Genomic DNA, 27,406 nt, shown 5'->3' with positions numbered 1-27,406 from the left:
AATAATAATTACGAAATGAAAAATTTGGGAGGTTTCTGAATCTCATTGTGAAGGGTGAATTGATTCAAAATGAATTGTTTATGATCTTTTCGGAAGATTAATTTTAACAATGAACCAAATGTTTGGAATAATTTTTGAATTGTATTACGAAAAATGGGTCTATTCGAAGTTTATGACCTTTTGAGAAGATTGGTTTTTATAATAATAAATGAATTACTTTGGAAAGAAGTTAACTAACATAAATTGATTTTAACGATGAACCAAAATACTTGAAATAATTTTGAAATTTTGGAATTAAATTTTAATGATTTTTTGTAAATCAAGTTTTGAAAAAATACACATACTTTTTAAATGTACCCTGAAATTTGGGAAAAAGTTAATTATGAATGTAATAACTAAAATGCGTTTGCATTGTGTAAACAAATTCTAATTGTGACCGAGGTGCTCTGAAATGATTTTTTAAAAATGTTTTCTTTTTAAGGAGAAAAAAAATTGTTAACACCCTATTTCATTGATTTAATGTATACCAGGTTTCTGAATTGTTTATTTTTGGAAATTTTTTTCCCCCTAATTGAGTATTCTAACTCATGAAGGCTGAGTGCCCTTCTTAATTAATTCTTTATATAATTAATAAATATTCCGTGGTGGATAGTTTTTATTGGTCGCTCGGCGGCAGACTCCTTGCTCTAACAGAATTAATTGGATTAGATCCTCTGAAGACCGAGGTTTTACTAAAATCCATATAGGTCGGCGTGATGAGGTCACGTAACCCCGACTTATCTAAAATACATTATACTGGTTGCTGAAGAGAGCGTAAGTCCAGTAACTGAAGTAATAACTTGGAATACATATAGGTCGGCGTGATGAGGTCACGTAACTCCGACTTGGTTAAAATACATTATACTGGTTGCTGAAGGGAGCGTAAATCCAGTTACGGAAATAATGTTATGCAGACTAAATTAAAAAAACGTATAGGTCGGCGTGATAGACTCACATAAAATCCGGCTTAGTGAAATACGTATAGGTCGGCGTGATAAACTCACGTAAAATCCGGCTTAGTGAAATACGTATAGGTCGGCGTGATAAACTCACGTAGAATCCGGCTTAGTGAAATACGTATAGGTCGGCGTGATAAACTCACGTAGAATCCGGCTTAGTCAAATACGTATAGGTCGGCGTGATAGACTCACGTAGAATCCGGCTTAGTGAAATACGTATAGGTCGGCGTGATAAACTCACGTAGAATCCGGCTTAGTGAAATACGTATAGGCCGGCGTGATAAACTCACGTAGAATCCGGCTTAGTCAACTACGTATAGGTCGGCGTGATGAACTCACGTAAAATCCGGCTTTGTTAAAAAAATATTATACTGGTTGCTTAACAAAGTGTAAATCCAGTAACTGAAATCGTGATGCCATTGCCTCGATGGAGGGCGAGGATGATTACCCTCTCTGGTATTTGAAGCAGTATACCAGCCTACCAGGAGCCTGGTGGAAAAGATAACTTGCTTCACTGAGTTCCTGATGGAACGTAGAGCATGGAGACATTGATTGCTGACGGCCGGTTGACGCACCATTCACGGAAAATTATGGACTTCTGAAATTTATGAATGCTCATAAATTTCGGATAGCATAGGGAGGGATGTGGCACTATTTCCTTGTGCCACTGTTTCTAACACGCTCTGCAGCATGGACGGGTGGTAAATTGTCCATGAGCGTAGAGATACAAAGAAACCCCTTCCCATAATCCCCTTGCTATCTTTCTGTCTCTTTCCTGCACGACCACCATGATGTGAGGACGCATAGACTGTCTCTCCGTAAATGAGGGGGGCCACCCCCTCCCTCAACACTAGTTAGGGTAGGTTAGTTAGCTTTGAAAAGCCTATTGTAAAAATTAATTGTAAATTGTTTTTTTTTGTAATATATATTGTATCTCTAATGTAAAATAAAATAGTTAGTTATACCTTTGTATATTACAATTGTGTCGCGTGTCGTTTTTCTTGTGTCTGCAATGAATTCCTTCATAAATGTCTTAAGTCGAAAGGCGGCCCTGAGGACAAAGAAATGAAGATTCCCACCAGAATGCCACCAGGGTGAAGAGATCATCTTGAGAAAGGAAAGGAGCCACACCCAAAACCAACATCTCAGGTATGATTTTCTTCTTACTACACAGACCCTAATGACTGGCCCATTTTCATGTCTTCATGAGACCGCTTTAAGACATTTACTATAACACGTCTGTCGGTCACACCCCAGTGACCGGCTGATCGTGGTATACCTCTGCCTGTTCTACAAGTATTTTAATGGTGAGTGCTTTGATGAACTACAAGCACTTGTGTCCCCTCAACGTAAATACCCCGAAATGCAGCTAAATCCCACCCATAAACGGTAGAGATACCTAGATATAAGAAACCCTTCTACTCCAATAGTTTCTTCCCCAGAACTACTAGACTTTGGAACTCCTTTCCTGGATTCTGCATTCCCAACTGTACTGACATGCAGAAGTTCAAGTGTAATGTGAACAGACATCTTGCTACTCATATCCCTTCATAATATCCCTGCAACTTATGTCCCCAATAGTAGCCCCCTACTTCAAAATGGCACTGTGCCTTGTTTGGGGTGAAAATTGAATAAAAATGATAAAATAGTTTCACTTGTATTTACTTATACTTTTGTTCGTTCTCGTTTATTTTTCTTTCTCCGGTGTTTTCATTCTTTCTTTCATTTTTTCATGGTGTTTTCTTATTTTTATATTGTTTTCTCTCATTATTTTCCTTTCTTTCTTTTTCTATATCTTTATTTTTCTATTTCTTTATTTTTCTATTTCTTTATTTTTCTATTTCTAGTATTCGTATCTAATAACTCATGCACTCGTCTCAACCGTAATTGTTTCGCGAATATCAACCGAACATTATTTGGATTTGTTCCTTTAAGATTCAAAGCAATTCTCTAGAATGCCCGACCTTCAAGCGCATTCTTCTATTTGACCCCTGCATGCCAATTGGCAGCATGTAAGAAGATTAAAAAAAACGGCACTTTCATGTATATCTGCACATGGATCGGCGCCTGTTAATTCTCGGCTTCATTGCAACTGTTCTTCACTCGTCAAATCTGCTGTTGCGGTTTCGCACGAAGAACCCGATCTTATCCCTAATGAAAATAAAATACCCATGATTTTAGAACGTTTTTTTTTTTTAACTAATTTAATCTGTAAATCTCATACAACATATTCACAATTCTTTTTATTTATGGTCTCTCTTTCTTTCTCTCTCTCTCTCTCTCTCTCTCTCTCTTGTTTATTTTCTTTCTTTTCCTACTCTTTCAAACTTTCCCTTATTCTTCTCTCTCTCCCCTCTCTCTCTCTCTCTCTCTCTCCCTCTATTACTTCTCTTTCGCTGTGACCATTTTTCTTTCTCTTTTTATTGTTGTAGAAATATTTCCAAGGTTTTTATTCCATTTCTTCTCATTCTTCATCATAGATTTTCCCGGCAGCTTCCCAGTATTCCCCATCTGTCTCTCCCTTTCTAAACTTCTATCTCAACTTTCATTATTTCCTCTTTCACTCCTTCTTTTATTTCACATTATCATTTTTTCGTCTTTTCTATTCCTTTGTTTTTTCATTTTTATTAGCTAGCCTTTTTTCTTTTTTTTAACTTTCTCGATATTTTTTATAATTTTCTTTCTTCTTTGTTAGTTTTCTTTCTTTCCCTCTCTTCCCTTTGTATCGCTCTTTGTGTGCTCTCCACTACGCGATCTTCTCTCATTTTTTTTCTTATATTTTTCACTAATTACTACAGCATTTTCCCATTGTTGCGTTTCTTAAAAAAACAAAGATGTCCCTAACATGTCCCATTTGAAGATCCCTTACCCCAGTTCATTCGAACTAACCCACTCCTCTCTTTTCTGTTTACCGCCCACTTTTTTATGGTGATATCCTGTCCTCCATTTTTTTCTTAATTCTCCCTTCCATTTCTTCTGTTTTTCTTTTCCATTTATTCACAGTTTATTTACTTTCTTCAGTTCCACTAATCGTTCTATTCCTCTTTTGCTTTTTCACATTCATTCGATCTCTCCGTATTAACTTCTCCGTTTACTCAAACATTAACAAGATATCTCTCTTGAATTATACTAGCTAACCAGAGAATGCACTCTCTTCTAGAAAAAAATATGTAAAAAACATTTATTTTCATCCGAACTTTCTTTCTATTTCTTCGCTCCATCCCTCCCCATTTGACTTTCCATTCATAAATTTCACCCCCTTTTTCTTTATTTAGTGAACCAGCAAGAGTCTGGAAGAAAGCCACGAACTCGAGATGAAGTAAAATAAAATATATTGAAGGAAATATAAATACAGCATTTAAGAGAGTGGTTTAACGTCAATCTGACTGCCAAGTATCAAACTTGAGTTGCCCTATTATTGTTTCCTCCCCCCCACCGCAGGTAAATGTGACACAAGGTTAGAAGGTGAGGGAAAGTTAATCCAGTGCTTCTAAAGGATGAGCACTCTGACCTATAAACAATTGTCAGGGCATCCCTGTTGGCATTCTTCGGTAGGGGCGGCTCAGACAGTAAATAATAAACTTAGTACTTCTGAAAGACGGGAGGCAACATCAACAGAAGATCGCATTTTCTCATTCGTCAGCATAATTCAGGGGGAGGTAACTTGTATGTAATTCAAGAGAGATTATTCTGAGTAACGTTTACGCCAACTCCTATACATCCTTTCATAAATGTTGTCCTTTCTGTCTTTCTCCCTTCATTTTTTCAATTTCTTTCTTTCCTTTCTTACGTGTCTTAGTTTTATTAATTTCCTTACTTTTTCGTTTCCTTCCATCTTGGACTTCTTTTATTTCTCATTCTTTTCCCCTTCGGTTCTTTTCCTTCAACCTCCGCCCACACGCCTCCTTCCTTCATCATCTCATCTTGACTTGTTTTTCTTTACTTATTTCCTTACTCCCTTTATTTCCGCTCTTTTCCTTTTTCCTTTCTTATTTTCATTTTTGATTTTCTCTTTCCTTATTAATTTTTTTTTCTCAGCCCCCGTTTCTTATTGTCATAATCTTAAAAACAAGTTTCCAATCCAATAGGTCCCGCATTTTCACTCCTGTCCGCCAGTAAAACACAGTGTATACGCGCACCAATGACCTATTTTGAGTTTTGTTTAGATATGCGTCAGTCGAGAGTCAAAATTAGTGTATTAATTGCTGTTTACCGTCGATTGTTCCGTATATCGGATCCAGTGAAATTGTGGATTCATTAGGAGAGATTGCGCGCCGTTTCGGGGCTTTTCTCTCAACGGACTTTTATACGCACCACCACCCCACACTTATACATTCACTGTATCGACTTAAATTTGAAAATAAAATAGATATGAAATACGTTTATAAGCCAAATTACAACGCAATATTATGTAAAATAAACAAATATTTATTTGTTTACAATTAATATTTCGGCGATACACACCATCATCAGAATTTTATATATTTTTTCTCCCACTCCCATCACATGGTGGTAAATGAAAGAATACAATTAGTATTGAATCCGTGTATTGTTCTTCGGTGGTGATATTTTCTAATACCGGAGGATTACGCTTGACGCGTAATATGGAAGTCAAAGTTGTTGTTTTTTTTTTCGTGATATAAGCGTTCTTTAAATTTCAAAATAAAATACATATGAAATATATTTCTGTTTGCAACATCCACCATTTTTGCATATTACTGATAGACAAAACATCTCGTTTATCTTTCCATTTGCAGACCACAACTTGATATTGCATCCAATTTAGCCCTCCTTTTGCAACTTTCTTCTTCACTAAATCTTTGGGATTCTCCTTTCTGTAAAATCTCAAAGTTCCACATAAAAACGACGAGTTAACTCTTGAGTTAAAGACACTGAATTGTAATAATTGTGAGTAAATATGATGTATACTTTGTCCAAAAATTTGTCCATTACGCGAAGAACGACAAGTTGCATGGCCAAGATTTGATTTTGGTTCACTTGATTTTCCTGCAGAAACCATAATTTTTTAGAACCAATCCTTTTGACTCGCAAAGTTCGTACAATTTTATACCATTTTTGTGAGCCTTATTTTTGATATATTGCTTGAATAACAAGCGTCCATACCAAAGAACCATAAACTCATCATCTATACATAAGTTTCGTTCATGAGAGTAAATATGCTTTATTATATTATTACAATAATCCTAAAAAAGGTTTAATTTTGTAAAGACGATCATCATCGTCCAATTCATTATTTGAAAAATGTAAGAATCGAAGCAATAACTATAAATAATTTCTTGACATTGTTGGAGATCAAAGATCAGACTTGTACAATATATGTGAACAAATATTTCCTAATGTGTAAGAGTAAGCCAACGAAGCACTTCATTACACTTACATTAGTATCCTTCCATTGATTCAATGTAGATCTTTTAAGAGGATCTTTTTCAAATTCTTGGGCTGCAGATCTGTTGGTTTCTTTTACTAATAAACCCCAAAGTTGATCAGTAAATATGTTATCTATAAATTCTTCAATTCTTCAATGCTACCATAATTGAGTCTCATTTTGCACCAGGTGTACTGGTAAATTGTCGTATAGTCGTAGTAGTCCATTGACGCTTAGGGTTTTCTTGATTTTCAGGAGTTTTCCGTGTTCGATTTCATGATTCACTAGGTTGCTCGTTATTTGCGTTATTGTCGCATTCACCACTTCATCATCTGACATTTCTGAATCTGTAGTGTCAGCATCTGAGCTCGCAGATAATTCAAAATCATCATCTGGATCTTCATCACCATTGTCAGATAACATACCTTCAATTTCTTCCTGAGTTAATTTTGTCACTTGTGGGATTAACAAATTCAATAATATATCCAGTTATATCTGCAATAAATATAAAAAATAATTATTGGCATGTGAATTTCATTGGAAGATAAGATGTTAGCGCAATTGAAGACAGTCGACCGATCTTCACATTCTTATCCAAAGAAAGAATATAATTAGGTATCTAGCAACGTACATGTAAACAAATTCGTGTCTCTACTAGGTACTCGTGTATACATTTTACTCGTGGTATTCGTGTTATTTGCTATACATGAAATAAATAATTTGAATTGAAGGATTAATGTATATATATTCATATATGTTGTGATAGGATCTACCTAATTAGCATATGTGGAGTGTCAACTATATAAATATGGTTGGTACCGTTAAGACGGGAGAGGAGACACAACGAGAGACTCAGAGAGACAACGAGATCGAGAGTCGACGACCACCCAGCTGACGCCTTCCTGTCCCGTCCTTTCATTCCAACTCGTTTACTTGAAACTCTGACTCTCATAACATACTGATTACGTGTGTCTTCAAAACATCTCGTTACGTCATTAAATCCATGTAACCAAAGACACAAAAGTCTCACCATGACTATACCAATAGACCCTATGTAAATATTTGTATATACTTTCTTGCTTTCAATATATCTGTTCTACTTTACTTCTGTGCTGTAGTTATTTATTCCATGTGTTCAATGGAACTTCAACAATATCTAAAAGGAAAACGTATTTCTCAAATTCTTTTTCAAATATCTACAAAAAATACAAATAACAATGGAACTGTCACTAGCTCAAGAAAGCTAGACATACGATGCCAATTAAACGTTTGAAACTGAATGATGAATAAGGCATCAATTCTATCATAAAAGTGCGATTATCCAGAAAAATAGATCGTTCGAATCTACCATATCAGAAAGAATGAATGGTTTACAGGCCAACTACGAGAATGCTCGACTACGAGAATATTCGACTATGAGAAAGTTGGTATCTGGCGCACTAAGATATCTTCTTATTCAATGTGCCAAATACGAGAATATTATAAATAAATACAAATTTAATAAATATTCCATATTATATACGTATGCATCATTTGTTGACTTTATATTTTGGAAATCGCAGAAAAAATAACTTGGCAATGACAATCAATTTAATAGAGTTAGAGTTGCAGCGAATGTGTTAAGAACATATCTTCACATTTAACACGTGCTTTTACGGTAATCGGAAAACAAAGCTATAGTTAAATGTTAAGAGATTTATAGAGAATCGGAATCGGTAACTGTATCTAATCTGGCAAAACATTGAAATTGTCCCATCAGTAACACCCCCCACACACGCACACACCCACACACCCATATAATGCTTACATGTGCCTTTTCCTTATTTGATGATTAAATAAATTTTATTGAACTTTAAAATTTTATCAATTGTTTACTTATTTGTGTGTATATATATATATATATATATATATATATATATATATATATATATATATATAAGCGACGCTCTTTGTGTAAACAAATCGAGCGGAGGTATTTCGGACGATATCAAAACATCGTTAAATTCACTACTCGTTCAAGCAGCCGCCAATAGCGTAATGGTTAGAAGCCTTGACTGCCGTATAAACGGTCGGGTTTCAATCCTGGCTTGAGGTAGTTGCCTGTCTAGCCGCACTGATGAGCTGTGAAACAACGAAACAGTACTGTATGTGGATGACTATAGTGCTCCTCACCTTGAGTTGAGCATATTGAGAAGTGAAAAACGAATTACCATTAGCATATAAGCGACGCTCTTTGTGTAAACAAATCGAGCGGAGGTATTTCGGACGATATCAAAACATCGTTAAACTCACTACTCGTTCAAGCAGCCGCCAATAGCGTAATGGTTAGAAGCCTTGACTGCCGTATAAACGGTCGGGTTTCAATCCTGGCTTGAGGTAGTTGCCTGTCTAGCCGCACTGATGAGCTGTGAAACAGCGAAACAGTACTGTATGTGGATGACTATATATATATATATATATATATATATATATATATATATATATATATATATATATATACTAGCAAAAGTACCCGTCGTTGACTGGGTTCAAAAACAGCCTGCAGAAAATGGACTCTGGTTTATAAAGTATGATAGGTTATGAAAAGGAAAGGTTGTAAAGAGATAGCTAAATATGATGAAAGTAAAAATAAAATAGATAAACCCCATAATTTATTATACAATACCTGTTCACACTGAAACACTTATCACAATATTCTGTGGATCTATATTAAAACACTTTGTTAAACTTTGTGACATATTTCCATTATATGGAGGTCAGGCGCGAACGAACACAATTTTATCATACCATATTTCTTCAAACTGAAACATAATTATCAAAGTATACTTACGCAGATAGATATGAAAATTCTTCATTAAAGTTTGTGCCTTTTTCCATTCTATGGAGGCCAGGCGCGAAAGCAGACCCCACAATTTTAATGAATCATCTTTATGCCAGATCAAACATACCCATCCTGTGTTTCGATACATCTTCTATCATTATATGTGATCAGTTTTCTATAATAGTCAACCATACGTTCAGCTTTATATATATATATATATATATATATATATATATATATATATATATATATATATATATATATATACCTTCCATTCGTTCCTTCATTTGATCCTTTCTTCCCTTTTCCATTTTCATTCCTTCTCTTTTTCCTAATTTTTTCAACATTTTTTTTTTCATTATTTCATCCCATTATATCATTCATTGATTCATTCTCCTCTGTAATTCCCTTGCTTCATTCAACTCCGCTTTTCTGTATAGTTTAATCCCCCTTCATTCCTACCTCTTCTTCCCCGAATTTCATCACTTCCTTCCTCATTCCGACATTAATCCCGGATTAGCGTCCTCCTCCCGCATTTATATTCATTTTATCCCATTTTTATTCTCAAAAGCCCAGCCTTACATTTTGTATATTTATTATTTATTTTATTTTTTTATGGAAGCGGGAGGCTTTGCACCCGTTATGCAGCTTAACCCACCCCTTCTGTATTGTTTGCCCACACCTAAATGTTTCCCTTAGGAACATGGTTTGAAGCATCAGCCTTCTGCTAACTTGGAATTCCTCTCCACGTACGGACCACCCTCCATGTTCATCTCCTCTTCCTCGCTTCCCTTTTTTCACGTACAGAAGGGTTGGCTGTGGCCATTGCCGATAGGCAGGCTTAATTGTCACATTTTTTTGATTACGGATTGTCAGGCCGACTGAGGGGCTAGAGGGTTAAAATGTGTGGTTTATAACCAGAGTGACGAGGTTCAAGTTTCAAGTCATTAGCAATTTTCAGGCGAGTTTATTTCCTGGTAGCTATTTTTCGAAGAATCGGCAACTTTGCGATTTATTTATTTAAAAAAAAAATTACTTGTCACCTCTGCATTTTAGTTTTCTTTGGTTTTCATTTTTGGAAAAGCAATCACAAAATTTACGGAATTTTTGCGAAGTCTTCGGAAAAATTAAGACAAATATGTTAATACCATAACGCAGTAGCACAAGAAAACATTAATTACCGGAACATTTATTGAAATAAATGATTTTTTGATGTAAACTTTTTTTGGAACAATGTTTTCGTAATAAAAAAAAAAAAAATGCAAACAAAACAACAAATAATTTATTTAGAAAGGATTGCCTCAATTTCCAAATCAATTTTCCTGATTTTCCCCACTTGTCTCGAATCGGACTCTCCAAAAATAAAAAATAAACTAATATGCAGAAGTGCAAATTACCCCCCAAAACAAAACAAAAACACAAAGCACCTCGTCATAAGCAATCTTTGTCAGAATAGAAAATTTAAATTTGATTTTTTAAATTAAATTTGTAAAATATTCATAAAACGTAGACAAGAAATCTGCTATCAGTTTTGCTAACTAAGCGTTTTTCTCGGCTAAATTCGTTTCATGTAATCTTTGTTAAAAATGTAAAATTTTCATTTGCAAATTATTTAGCATTAATTGTAGAGGGATTTCTTTTTTTTAATCACTTTTCTTTTTGTCCTTTCGAATTCTTAACACTTTTCTGTCATTCGTTTTGCTTTTCCTTTTCATTCAACATTCGTTTCTCTTTTCTTTTTAATTTCGTTCTTTACTTGCTTTTCCCTTTTTATTAATTCTTTTATTTCGTTTTCATTCCCCTCTTTTCTCATCTTCTCCTTTTCATTTTTCCCATCCTTCTCATGATTTTTCTTTCTCTTTTTTCTGCTTGCTTTTCTACCATCTTATTGTCACCTTTGTTTATTTTACGTTATTTCTTTTTTCACAGTTACATCTTTTGTCATTTTCCTGTTCCAAATCTCCCGTTTTCTTTTTCTAACTAGCTTCTTTTTTATTTAGATTATTTGGATTAATGAGACTACTGTTCTTGTCTTAAGCCTTATTCACCCAACGTTTCGGCCGATGTACCCTCCGACTGTTGGATAAAGGAATTTGGAGATCATGCACACACATTCCAGGTTAGCAGAAAACGAAGAAAATACCATGTCGGACTTTGACACATATATTGACCTCTGTCAATAAAAGCAAGAGGTTCGGCGAACAAAGAGAACAAAGAGAGAGAGAGAGAGAGAGAGAGAGAGAGAGAGAGAGAGAGAGAGAGAGAGACGCACGATCGTTACGTTATTAGCTTTTTAATCCCAACCCCACCTTTCACCCTTGTTCGATACGTCCAACGATCACTGTAGGCAAAATAAAAAAAAAAAAAAAAAAGTTTTGTTATGAAACCGTCCCTGTGTTGGATTATCAAACGACTGGAACAAGCTAGAGTGCATGTATTTATTTAGCAGCACGCATTTTCGTAGAATTGCAACAAACACGATTATACATACATGAACGATAAACAGACAAAGCGTTACAGAGAGACACAGAATACAATACGACCCGCACGCAATTCGAACGGAACCCTCCATTTAATCAATGGAAGTCGCACGCTTTCGTTCTGTCAGCCAAGTAGAAATCTTAAGTAATTCACAATTATATCTTTCGTTTCGTCTACACTGGGGATCGAACCTTGAACCTCCAGAAGAGTGTCACTTTCACTTGAATTTACCAAGTACTTTATCCATTACGGGACGGATCCTTGCGTATCTTTTCTTTTCTTGTCTTTCTTTCTTCCTACTTCTGTTGTGTAGTCTGGGGTTCATATCAGAGCAACATATCAGAGAGAACATCGGAGACACATAATACAGAAGATGATAATGACGTTTATATCCTGGTTACATCATGACGACGACTGAGGTGACAATTTTTTTTTATCATATTATCATTAATAAGGAGCTGAGAGAGACATTTATGCAACAGTGCTTGTTCACATAGATAAAGGGAAGATACATTATTGATGCTAGTGGAGGGGGACACATAATACTTTGAGGGAGTTATACAAAATTCGTTTACGAGATGATAGATAAAACACATTTAACTTTTTCTTTTGGTGGAATGACAAAGACGAAGTAGAATGACGAAGGCAATAGTTTCCAATACTAGATGATTCCTACCAGCTGGTTGATTGATGATAGTTAGGGATTCAAGCCGTTACGACTACATGGTTTCCTCCTTCCGCCCCCCATCGCCTCTAAGAGGGCGTCAGCTCCCAGTGTAACCACTCGGCTCTGACTGTGACTGTAACTAACTTCGAACCCTGTCTCAATATATTGGGAATTTCCTTTCTTTATGACGTCAAAGCATGCTTTGCCACGTGAAATTTATTCACCTGGATTTTACCTATGTATGTACAAACACACGTTTGGCAAACAAAGAATTCCCAATTTGAATTGTTCAATATCAAACCTATTTGTTAATCATTATTTCTAAACTCGTATTGTCCATTCTTTTAACTGACATATTTAATATCCAGTTATTTCTAAAAGAATGAACATTCGACTGCATTCCTAAATTAACTATCTATCTCTGACATAAATGATATTTAGTTATTTGCGAGAACAATGACAATCGTTCTACATTTCTAGGATTTCAATATGTATTTTTAAACTTCTCTTACTGGGTTCGATTCTAACCTTTTCCAAATATCCTTTTCAAACTTATCTAGTTTGCTCTTTTATTTACTGGGGTCTGTCCCTTTTTACATAACATTTCCTTTCTCCTTCCTTTCTTCCTTTCTCCTTCCTTTCTTCCTTTCTCCTTTCTCCTTTTTCTTCCTTTCTTCCATTTTCCTTCCTTAATTTTCCATTATCATTCTTCATTAATTTCCTTCTATTATTCTTCCATTTCTCTATCCTTTTATTTTTCTCCCGTCCTTCTTTTCTTGTTCCTTCTTTTCTATATTTCTCCTCTTTTATTTCTCCTTCCCTCCTTTGTCATCCTTCTTTATTTCTATCCTTCTCCTTTTCTTCTGCCTTCCCCTTTTTGTTGCTTTCACTTTTCCTTCCTTCCTCCACCTATACCATTTGTCTTATTTTCCTTCCCTTTTCATCCTTTTATCCTTCCTTCCATTTTTCTGCTTTCCTCTTCCTCCCTTTCCCTTTCTTCCCACATTTCTTCAATTTCCCCTTCGTTCCACCCGTCATTAATCAAAAATTAGCATCGTCCATTCCTCCGTATTTTTGTTTGACAATTTCTAAACCCTGAACCCTATTTATACCCTTAACATTTTATCTCTTTTTATTTTTTGTTTTATTTTGTTTTTGTTTATTTTTTATTGTTTTATGTTTTCGTTCTAACTGGATGAATGGTGGGGCGCGGTGTACCCGGTTTTCCGATTTCCCAACCCCTTTTGTTTTTTCGTCTAATGTCTCTTTTGGGAACGTTTGGTTTAACTATTAGTTTTCAGTCAACTCACCTCTCCCAGCTTCCCTTTTCGCTCTCATTTTCATCTCTCCATCTTTCCATTCTTCATCTCTCATCCAAGTGGTGATAGGCAATGCGTGATATATCCTTGCTACCTTTCACACGCTTAGATTTTTACGATTTTCTCAATTTAACTAAAAGACTCCAGAATGCAACTATTTGTTTTTAGAGACCACAGTTAAAACGTTGAGTTGTTTACAATTTCTCGATTTCTTTTTTTTCATCATCAGTTTTTTTAACGGAATTCAAACTATTTTATCAGACACATTCACAAAAAAATGTTTCAATCCGAAGGTAAAATAGCGTTTTTTTTTCTGTAAAGGAAATCATCTTCATTTAAAACTAACAAAATAAAAAATGTCTACGAAAACCATATTTTATAATTATGTAAGATATGTTCTTTAAGTGTTTCGAATCTTGTTCTCATTTCATCCTCATTTTATTCCCATCCTGTTCTCATCTCACCTTCATCTTGTTCCTCATCCCACTCTCATTTTGTCAGCATCTTTTCCCTATGTTAGCCCAATATCATCCTCGTCTTGCTCTCATCTTGACTTCATCATTTTTTTTTAATCTCATCCGTATCCTACTCTCATCTTTTCCTCACCTTTTCCTTATTTTGTCATCATCTTGTTCAAAACTTACCTTCATCTTGTCTCATTTTATCCTAATATCACCATCATCTTGTCCTCATCTGGTTTATCTTGTTTCCATCTTGTCCTCATCATTTCATCGAGATAGCAATAAAGCACAAAATGAGGGCAATTATTTTGAAATTTCCGAAAGTTTACTGACAACAAAAACATGCATTTGAAGAAATCCGGAGAATTAAACAGCCGAAACGTAGAAAACCGTTTAGAACATTTGAATATCGTAATTGACATCAAAGCTTTATTTCAGAAATATCCGCCATTTATAAGTAACAACTTTGTGTATATATTTTCTGAGAAATCCGTTAAAACGTAAGGAAACGATTTTAGTATATTTATATGAGTTATTATATTATAATTAATATTTCTATTAAACAAGTGCGTTAAGAAATTGCTAGGAATTGTTGGTAATAATGTTTGTAACGACACATTAACACTCACAGGAGACTTGATATGATAGGCAGAGAAACAAAAGCGACACGACCGACCAAACATCTTTCTACTGGAAGATATTGGAGAATAAATAACGGTAGAATCGCTTTCACTGCAAATTTAAACATCGAAGAGATGGAAAATCGAAAATAAAATGTTATCCACACTTGACATGTAACGTTACTTCCCTTTAATAGGAAAAAAACAAAACAATTTTTTGGGAAATGAATAAAAAGAAAAAGAAACTTGCATTATTTGGATTATTCGAACTACTGTTCTCATCTTGAATGTTATTCTCACGACATATCGGCCGATATAACCCCCGGCCTACTTTATAGAAGTTACAGAATCTTGATGTCGAAGGTCGGAGATCTTTCTTTCGAAATCGGGAATATGTTCGAACGGGACCAGTTATTTAATCAACGGAGGTATCTTGTTCTCGTTCCGTCAGTCATAACATAGTATGAAAAGTAAAATTACGAATTAATTAAGCTATCCTCGTAAATGGTCCGGTTCGAAATGTCATGTGAATTGCAGAGTTCAATAAAACACACCTGAAGAAGATCGAAGGTTACCTTGGCTGAAATATTGTGAGAACAGTAGTATGAATAGTCCAAATAATCCAGATTATCAATCTTCAACTAAAAAATCAGAAACATAAAGAAACGGCTTATTAAAAAAAAAAATGCCAAGTCAAAACCTTACCGGGCAATGCAAGTTGAAAATAACATGTCCAACAAGGTCTTACTTTTGAGGCCGACATATTAACTTAGCCCCTACAGTTAGCATCATCATCGATGTACTTGAAACGGAATTGAGAAATACAAAAATCTGACTGTAGAACAGTTTTTATGCACACAAAACGTAAGGATTAACGCGAAGTTTGCCATTTACAAGTATGTTTATTAACTCCCCTGGGTGGTACATAAACGTGAAATCCACGCAGGTGGACCATCCCAACATTGGAAAGATTGTGCTGTCCGACACAGATTTAACGTCTCACACTACTATTTAGATAGCCATCAGACATCTGCGTTGGATAGGACATACCACTCGTAAAGCTGACAATTGTCCATCGCACCAAATTTTTAGGAATAACTGAGGGATTCTAAGTCCAGAGCGTGCCTTGTCACTAATACTTTTGTCGCCACTCAGAAATCAACGAACCCATCTCCTAACTGCGCTTGCATCAACTGCATCGGCTTCGTAAACGTTTAACAGAAGTGGTAAATGTTTATCGGCTTAATTTTTTCTGCATTGAAGATCGCCGTCACATTGAGTTCTCCCAATCTTGTCCATGTCATCTCAGATGACTCTGCACTTCCTCCGCATATTTGCACATCTTGAAGCAAATGTGACATACAAATTTAGCAATTTCTATCGAGTTGACTTCTTCTGGAGGTTGAAGGGTATTCCTATGAACCAGCACATGTCTTCTCAAACCAGCCGTAGACTTGCAAACTTTGCTACATGTTAAACAGATCGTTTGGTTCGAACCAATAGGTGCAAAGTTGACCTGAACAGGAGTTTTGTGCGACTTAAGGTGGTTGACGTAGCCAACTTTTGACAAAAGCACTCGTTCACAAGTGTGGCATTTCCAGCTCTGTGTGTCATGTTTAAGACCATCAATTAAACCTTTGCGAAGCTCTCGCTTCAGATTGCTGTGGGCCTGCTGTATTTTCTCTGGAGCATCACAACTTTCACGTACAAGCTTTCGCCACTTCGGCCTTTGCAGAGTAAGTTCTTCCCATGTGTGGATGTCGATTTGTAAGACTTTCAAATTATTCTTTGTAGAGTCCCTGACCTCTTCCTAGGCTTGTGTTGAGGGCGCTTGCCATTTTCCAGCTCCCCGTAAAAAAAATTGTTTTGGCAGCCTACAATCTTTCATTCGAACCAAGTGGCCCACCCAACGCATGTGAGATCTGATTACAAGGGTCTCAACACTAGTGCAACATACTCTCACAAGGACTTCAGTATCGGATACTTGTGCTTGCCACTTGATGTTTAAGATACATTTCAAGCATTTTTGGTGAAATCGTTCAAGCCATTTAATGTGCCTTTGATACAATGCCTATGTCTCCGATGAATACAAAAGTGTGGTTAGAACACAGGTCTTGTAAATGCAGATCTTAGTCCTGTCTATGATACCACGATTAGGCCACACTCTCTTCTCCAACCTTCCAAAAGCTGCAGATGCCTTCTGAATTCGCCTGTGGATTCCAGTGTCGAGACATATTCAGTATGGATCGTTTGCCTAATCTGGTTGAGGTGCAGTTGGCTATCGCACAAATCAGCAGTGGCAACTTCTTAGGATTGGAGATGTGAATATTGCTAATGCTATCCTTGGTTTTGTTGAGGAAATCTGGGAAGGTGCTCCTGTTCCACAGGATTGGATTGATGGTGTCTTGGTGACCCTGTTTAAAGGAAAGGGACAGAAGAATGTTTGTGATCACTACCGTGCGATTATGCTTTTGGAAGCTGCTGGGAAAGTTCTCGCACGATTTCTAATAAACAGGTTACTGGAGGATGTTTGTCCTAATGCTATTCCAGAGTCACAAAGTGGCTTTAGGTCTGGCAGAGGAACTATGGATATGATTTTTTCAGCCCGGAAAGTCCAGGAGAAATGCATTGAACAACAGATACCACTGTATCAAGTGTTTGTGGATCTAACCAAAGCATTTGACACCGTTAACAGGGATGCTCTCTGGTTAATCTTAGAGAAAGTAGGGTGTCCTCCAACCTTTGTTAGAATATTCAAGGAACTGCACAGGGACATGAAAGCTCGAGTCACGTTTAACAGAAAATTGTCTGATGAAATCCCAGTAGACAATGGTGTCAAACAAGGTGAAATTCCTGCCCCTACTCTTTTTTCTATATATTTTGCTGCTCTACTTGCTCATGCGTTTCGAGATTGCGATAGAGGTGTCATGTTAAAGTTTCGAACCACAGGTCGCATTTTTAATCTTAGAAGATTTAATGCCAGATCCAAGCTGCATCATGTCTTGGTCAAGGAGTTACTGCATGCAGACGATGCTGTTTTTTGTTGCACACTGATACTGATATGCAGCATATAATGGATAGCTTTGCTGACTCCTGCACTGTCTTTGGTCTGAGGATCAGTCTGTCTAAAACAAAGGTGATGTCACTCCTGCACCGAGCCAGTCATACGTAGAGCCGAACATCATGGTATGTGGTGCTAGACTGGGAGTAGTTGATTCATTTGTGTACGAGGGATGGCTGTCTCGACACTGAAATCCACATGCGAATTCATATATATATATATATATATATATATATATATATATATATATATATATATATATATATATATATATATATATATACAGACATGACAGAAAAGAATAGACACCCATAGAAACAGTTTATGTCAATAAACATATAATTTATAGAAAAAATAAAAGATAAATGGCCACAAATTTAATAACTAATACTTTGTTGAGATTCCCGTTGCCGTTTTTAATGCTAGAAACTTTCTACGCATAAAATTTATCAATTGACGAATATAATCTTCCGGAATGGGCTTAACCAATATTTTGTCGCCCTAGCCAAGTGACAATAAGGTCTGTCTTTCATGAATAGGGTGTTAACTTTGTTCATGTTACACTTGAGAATATTGGCAAGAGTCCGTCATGTAATATTGAAACGTATTTAGCAGAATTGATGTTTCCTCCGCACTCGACTAGGTCTGAGTGAATATCACTCCAAATTTCACCCCATACCATTATTGAGAAACCCCATATTTCAGCATTGGCTGCAGTTTTTTAAAGTCAAATTCTTGCCGAGAGAGCTCCATACACATACCTTTCCACTGTTGAGAAATAATGGAAATCGTGACTTATCAGCGAAAATGATAGTGGTCAAAAAATCATAGTTTATTTCACAATCTCATGAGCCCAATCTTTTCAGCACTTGATATTAGCAGAACGAAGAAGGGCCTTCCTTCTCACAGCTCTACCATAGTCGCCCAGCTTGTGAAAATACTTGTAGGGAGTTCTGAGACTGAAACCTACGTGTGTTGTAATACCAGGGGCTTACCACCGAGGATCCTCTTCAACAACTCTTTTTCACAAGACGCAAGGTTCTTTGAGACGGCCAGGAGTGACCTGGATGAGGCTTTGAGCACTCTTTGTCCTCTCTTATGAATTTTACGATCACTTTGTTAAGAGTAAAAAGTGGTATTGAAAATATTCTTACTATTTTGCGTTGACTAAGACCACCTTCATGTTGAGCCACGATTCGTCCTTGCAGAAATTCTGATAGGTCTGACACTTCTTCAGTTCGTAGCATGCTTCAATGTTGTTACATGCAATTTTCATGAGATACGCCAAGTTATTTCAGCGCTATTATTATTTGTAAATTTAAGTACGGAAGGAAATATATTTATCTTAGTGTTTATTCTTTACTGTCATGTCTCTCTCCCTCCCCCCTCTCTCTCTCTCTCTCTCTCTCTCTCTCTCTCTCTCTCTATATATATATATATATATATATATATATATATATATATATACAGGTGACTCCCCCCCAAAAAACAAAAGCTAAATGGAGGCCATCTAGAACATATGCTATAGAACTGAAAAAAAGGCCAAAGACCCTAGTGTTTTGATGTGATGTTTTGAATATAATAAACTAGTTATGACCAAAGTTTCAAAACGGGGCCCTAATTAGAGTTGGGGCCCGTTTTTTTGGGGTCACCCTGATATATATAACCCATCTGGTACTTCAAGACTCACCGATATGGCAACGTGATTATGCTTCATATGGGAATACTAGTTCATGTACGCATTGCGTCGAGACATGTAATTTTCCAGGTTAGTATCGAGGGAGGGTGCGTTTTAAACCACTGGGAGAGATACACTCTGTCTTTTAGTAAGGTATACATCTAGGAGAAAGAAAACTCTGATTAACTCTGATTGATATCCTGAAGTCTACGGTCTGCTCTGCCTTATAGCAATCATTTGCACCGACTGAGATTAGCAGTTGTTCCAAATAGTACGGATGCTTCTACACACATACGTCATCACTATAAGCAAATCATCTGTATTGATTTCGAACAACTTAGTTGTTGTGTAAAGCTCTTACGTCGCATTAAACGGGAGAGTTCATACCTATATATATATATAACGGATATAAACAAAAAACTACCCAGATTTTCAAACCGCACGACCACGCGTCACCTATCTGACTTCATAAAAAACCCGCAGTTAACAACATCACATGGACTCTTCGTCGAACTTTCTTCCACTCGACATCATGGCGAAAAGAGAGAGAGAGAGAGAGAGAGAGAGAGAGAGAGAGAGAGAGAGAGAGAGAGAGAGAGAGAAAAGATTGACAAAGGAGTTTTACTCCGAAATATATTTCTTAGAAAATAAACACTCGCGTTGTTTTGGCTAACACACACACACACACACACACACACACACACACACACACACACACACACACACACACACATATATATATTTATATATATTAATTACTTCACAATTACTAAGATTAACTAAAACCACCGCAGTCTCTAACCGTTGTTACTAGAGTCCAGTAGCAAAGGAAACAATTCCGGAATAAGTATAGACAGATTATTTCGGAGTTGAACACGGCGGGGAATTTGTTTTTAATTGGCGAGAATTCGGTTAATCTATATAAAGAAATAATAATTTATAGAAATCGACGAGACACATATTTTAGGGCAAAGACCATGGCTTAATATATTTTATGTTGAGCGACATCCAGGAGAACCTGTTTTGAACATGTATTATGATATTTGAACATGTATTATGATATTTGAACATGGATTTTGATATTTGAACATGGATTATGATATTTTAAGATAGATTTTGATATTTGAACATGGATTTTGATATTTGAACATGTATTATGATATTTGAACATGTATTATGATATTTGAACATGGATTTTGATATTTGAACATGGATTTTGATATTTGAACATTGATTTTGATATTTGAACATGAATTATGATATTTTAAGATAGATTTTGATATTTGAACATGGATTTTGATATTTGAACATGGATTATGGTATTTGAAGATGGATTATGATATTTGAACATGGATTTTGATATTTGAACATGGATTATGGTATTTGAACATGGATTTTGATATTTGAACATGAATTTTGATATTTGAAGATGGATTATGATATTTGAAGATGGATTTTGATATTTGAACATGGATTATGATATTTGAACATTGATTTTGATATTTAAACATGAATTATGATATTTTAAGATAGATTTTGATATTTGAACATGGATTTTGATATTTGAACATGGATTATGGTATTTGAAGATGGATTATGGTATTTGAACATGGATTTTGATATTTGAACATGGATTATGATATTTGAAGATGGATTATGATATTTAAACATGGATTATGGTATTTGAACATGGATTTTGATATTTGAACATGGATTATGATATTTGAACATGGATTATGATATTTGAAGATGGATTATGATATTTAAACATGGATTTTGATATTTGAACATGGATTATGGTATTTGAACATGGATTTTGATATTTGAAGATGGATTTTTATATTTGAAGATGGATTTTTATATTTGAACATGGATTTTTATATTTGAACATGGATTATGATATTTGAACATTGATTTTGATATTTGAACATGAATTATGATATTTTAAGATAGATTTTGATATTTGAACATGGATTTTTATATTTGAACATGGATTATGGTATTTGAAGATGGATTATGATATTTGAAGATGGATTATGATATTTGAACATGGATTATGGTATTTGAACATGGATTTTGATATTTGAAGATGGATTATGATATTTGAACATGGATTATGATATTTGAACATGGATTATGATATTTGAACATGGATTTTGATATTTGAACATGGATTATGATATTTGAACATGGATTTTGATATTTGAACATGGATTATGATATTTGAACATGGATTTTTATATTTGAACATGGATTATGATATTTGAACATGGATTTTGATATTTGAACATGGATTTTGATACTTGAACATGGATTATGATATTTGAACATGGATTTTTATATTTGAACATGGATTTTGATATTTGAACATGGATTATGATATTTGAACATGGATTTTTATATTTGAACATGAATTTTGATATTTGAACATGGATTTTTATATTTGAACATGGATTATGATATTAGAACATGGATTTTTATATTTGAACAGGGATTATGATATTTGAACATGTATTATTATATTTGAACATGGATTTTGATATTTGAACATGGATTTTGATATTTGAACATGGATTTTTATATTTGAACATGGATTATGATATTTGAACATGGATTTTGATATTTGAACAAGTAATAATGAAATTGAGAGAAAATAATTTTAAATTTTTATTTTAAACAGAATTATCGGAAAAAGATGAGTGAATATATATTTCTCATCTGATATATATATATATATATATATATATATATATATATATATATTAGACATTAAGAGAGATCATAGATAGATATATAAATACACGTTCACATACACTTTTCACGATAAAGTTAGAACCCAGAGTTCGATAGAATCGAGCAATTGTATCGACAACGGACACGTCACTGATGAGATGCAGTATATCAAAGCCTACTTTGGGTCTGGCGTTGTCCGTTGTCGATGCAATTGCTCGATTCTATCTAACTCTGTGTTCTAGCTTTATCGTGAAAAGTGTATGTGAACGGGTTTTTATCTCTCAAATTCGTGTTAATTTTGAAATAAGCCCCACACAAAAGCCTATAATTAAGATCGACCATTTTTCGGTAAAGCGAGAGTTTTCATTGTCTACCAATATGACGTAATAAAGAAATCGAATATAATGGCTCGTGTGAAAACCCCAAGTGAGTTAAATAATAAAATCGTTTTAATAACGTTTACCTGAAAAAGGGATGAAATTCATTCACAGGAACTTTAAAGATCAAAGGTTTTCCTAATAGTAAATTTTTGGTATCTACAATAGCAGAGATCTGAAGTGCCGCGCAACACAATTCGAGAATTCGTAGTTTTTTCAAATGTCCTTCCAGACGACTTGATAAATAATAACACTGGGCATTCGGATACAATATCTGGCAACATATACAAACACATACTGCGAGCATACCCGGTGAACCAAGTGCAAGTGAAATACAAACGATTGCACTGAAAGGGACGGCTAGAATCCTGAAAAGATCTCTTGTTTGGACTCACTAAAATAGGTGTAAGGATTAGGCATCTGGTTGGATGTCCCCCCTAGAAGAAAAAGATGAAGAAAAATGAAAAAAAGGAAGATGCAGAGTTGTTCTTACTAAGACTCCATAGAACACCACATGTTGTTCTCAAAGAGTAATCTTTGATGATAGTCTGTGTGTGACTACTACTACTACTACTACTACTACTACTACTACTACTTCTAATAATAATAATAATAATAATAATAACAATAACAATAACAACAACTCTTTTAAACCACGTGCCAGCCTGCTACCCATCAAAGGTATCAGCCTCAGCTGGTCCCAGTGAAGAAGGGCCAAGAAGGAGGGAATGACCAAGGATCAAGTCACACGAATCAAATATCAACTGGATAAGTTTAAAGATTACTGGGACGTAGAAGAGACTTATTTCCACCCAAATCCCAATTAAAACCAATGATTTGCAAGGGTTAGCGAAAGAGGTGAAGATTACTGGAAATCTGGGAGGACTTGTTGTCACGTAAATTCCAGGAAACACCATCGGTTATTTTCGGATCGCAATCTCTGATGATGATCTGCGTGAGAACTCCTAGTGAGTACACATAATAATAAAAACAACAACGTGGTGCTTTTTATTCTGTGTTCTCGTTTGCTTGTGTGTGTGTGTGTGTGTGTGCGTTTTTTTTTTTGAAAGAACGAACCTGAAAACAAGCAGCCTCCCGAGTGCAGCTGCTTTGTATATAAACTCATCACAAGGAAAACAAGATAGGCTAACACCCCTCCACAAAAAAAAAAAAAAAAAAAAGTAGAAAAAGTAAAAATGTCCCTCCAGAAACACCCGTGCCGTGCGATCATCGCCATAGCGCACCAGTTTTCTCTCCGCCGGCACACCCCGCTTCCTTTCCACCACTCTTCATCCTGGTTGCCGACACAACACACACAACACCTTCCACCACGATAACATCCCTTCCAACATCGCTATTCCACTCTTTTTATCCCTCCCTTTCTTCTAGTCTCTCTTCCCCCCCTCTCTCTCTCTCTGCCTCCCTCTCTCTTCCCGATTCTTCCAAAATGAAACTACTACCGATGCGTGGAGAGTTTTCTCGCTGAAGACCTCGTTTACTTGAAACATCATAAAATAGCGGAGTCTTCTTTTTCTTTTGTGTAATTTTTGTTCTGAAACTTTCTCCCCCCACCCCTATCGGTTTCTCTCCATCCCCTCTCTCTTTCGTTCCCTCTCTCTGGCTCTCTCTCTCTCTTTATCCACCCATCAAAAGAAATAACCCCCACCCAGTTCCCTGTGTTAACCCCTTTTCTTTTTTATTTCTACCGACTTCGAGACGAACGCGTCATCAAAACCACTAGCGACTCACTCAAACCTAGTTGGTGAATAGGAGAGATGACTTTATAAAAAAGGCAGGTAGAGTTCCCTTAATAATAACTACTTCCGACTTCGATCTATCTGTCTATCTATTTATCTATCTATCTATCTATCTATCTATCTATCTATCTCTCTCTCTCTCTCTCTCTCTCTCTCTCACACACACACACTCTCTCTCTCTCTCTCTCTCTCTCTCTCTCTCTCCCCTATATATATATATATATATATATATATATATATATATATATATATATATATATATATATATATATATCTGTCCTTCCATCCTTTCGTCCTCCGAACTATTCATATGCCTCCCGACGCACACGCACTCTACCTAAACGCACCTACACAAACACACACTTACACAAACCAACCTTCACACTTCTCATCATCTTAACGAGCAAAACACTAACTCCGAGTCGTAACAACAAAAAGAAAAACCATTCCTCATCCTCCGAGGAAAGGAAAAATGACGTGACTTTGACGACATGTCTGTGTCACAGTCGTCGGAATTCTTCTTAGTCTTCCTCCGACGTTTCAGACGCTTCCTGTGCGCTCTCTTCCTGATCGCCGCCTCCTTTGCAGGCTATCATTTTTACGCGGGCGAGATACGCCTGGGAGACGGCATCAATTCGTCGATACGCGAATTCCACCCGAGGATTACCGTCAAAGAATACAGGACCCTCTTGGAACTTACACGGATCTTTTCCAAGGCGGTCGACTCTGAGAATCTCACCTTTTTTTTATACGGAGGAAGCTTACTCGGATCTTACAGGCACCACGGATTTATACCCTGGGATGACGATGTTGACGTTATGATGAATTCGTCACAGAAGGACGCTATCCGGCGGGTTTTAAGCAACTACGAACCTGAATACAAAGTATACGCTCCCCCAAATAAACAGTGGAAATTCTACCGGGCAGATTCGAAATATTTAAAACAGAAACCCTTCCGGTGGCCGTACGTTGATATTTTCTTCTTCCGTGAAGATGAACATCGGATATGGGACGAGTTTTTCTGGTACAAATTCACGTACGTCTACGAAAAGAATAAAGTGTTTCCCTTATTAAATCGGCCTTTCGGCAACCTCAGTTTGCCGGCCCCTTGCGACGTGTCCACGTTTCTCGGCAACTATGCTTCCGAAGTTTGCGTGACGAATTCTTTTTCGCACAGACAGGAGCGCTGGTTATATAGACGCGCCCACGTACCATGTAAGGCGTTGACCGGAAAATACCCGATTGTGAAAAGAACCCGAACAGACGACGGGTGGACGGAGGTGTTATGGAATGGCACCGAAGCCGTACAGTATTTCCATTCTCTGCAAAAATGTTAATCTCATGGGGGAAAATGAATTCTCCAAAAATTATATATAATTATTTAAATCGCGCAAACGTGTGGCGGTTCATCTGGTTAAACCGTTATCGGATTCGTCGTCAGTTCGAAAACTATAAAATATTTTGATATCTCTGATAAACAAGAAATATCTAAAGTTACACAAGTGTCCTCCCGAAATGTACAAAATGTATATTTATTTTATTTATTTAATAATATGATAAAAAAACGTATTTTTATATTTTATGATATTTTTGTTGCTTTTTATTTCAGATTTAAAATATTGTATAAAATATAAGGTGGAATATATTATCTATCTTGACTGTCCATATTGTCTGTCTGTCTGTCTGTCTGTCTGTCTGTCTGTCTCTCTCTCTCTCTCTCTCTATATATATATATATATATATGTGTGTCTGTGTGTGTATGTACATATATGTGTGTGCGTGTGCGTAGTATATATATATGTGTGTGTGTGTATATGTACATATATGTGTGTGCGTGTGCGTAGTATATATATATATGTGTGTGTGCGTGTGCGTAGTATATATATTTGTGTATATGTACATATATGTGTGTGCGTGTGCGTAGTATATATATATATGTGTGTGTGTGTGTGCGTGTGCGTAGTATATATATATATATATATATTTGTGTATATGTACATATATGTCTGTGTGCGTGTGCGTAGTATATATATATATATATATATATATATATATATATATATTCATGCAAACATTATTGGCTACATGTGTGCATACATGTATCAGCTGCGATTTCATTTAAAATCCAACTGTTTCGGGTCATTATAAATAGGTCCATTTCAAAATGGCTCGAAGAAACTGGATTTTGAATTATAAGTAGCCAATAACTTTTGTGCGAATTAAAAATAAATATATACTACAATACAGTTCTACCTGCTATAAAGCACTATGTTTTAAGCACTGAAGGTTTACTGAATTAACTTCTTGGAAATGGCAGTAATACACACACACACACACACACACGCACACACACATATATGGTCAATTATTCAAATATATGGCATTTAAGCTATACAAAATCTTCCACGTACGTTATCGTTAGGACACAGTAGATTCTGCGTAGCTTAATTGCCATATATTTTCATAATTTACGACCCAGTTCTACTCACGTATATTTGTGTACTGTTCAAGTTGCTACTGAAAACTGATGGGTAGAATAATATATCTTCTCATAACAGTTTATGTGAAAACACACAGATTCGAAAAAGTCAAAAAACAAATATATAACAAATAAATGTTATCAAAGGCAAGATAAGTTACTTTTCTACCTAACTGGATATATTTTTCGTGTTTTTATTCAATGTAACATGTTTATTCAGCTCGAAAAACATGCAGTGTTTACCGATGTATTGGAAAATTCAAAATGGCGCCCGACTGTCTCTTTAACACGGTAAGTTTGGGAAAAGATGTTATAAATAATAAACTAGACAACATACTATTAAAAAACAACCGAATATATGTCAACTCATGTCACGGTAACATATATTGAGCGAATTTCTAACAGTATTTTGTCTAGTTTATTATTTATAATACCTTTTCCCAAACTTACCCTCTCCAAGAGAGAGTCAGCCGCCATTTTGAATTTTCCAATACATCGGTAAACACTGCATGTTTTTCGAGCTGAATAAACATGTTACACTGAATAAAAACACAAAAAATATATCCAG

The sequence above is a fragment of the Euprymna scolopes genome, chromosome 24 (assembly GCF_053919585.1).
Source record: "Euprymna scolopes isolate OS-2025 chromosome 24, ASM5391958v1, whole genome shotgun sequence".
Lineage (NCBI taxonomy): Eukaryota > Metazoa > Mollusca > Cephalopoda > Sepiida > Sepiolidae > Euprymna > Euprymna scolopes.
This window is presented reverse-complemented; position numbering follows the sequence as displayed.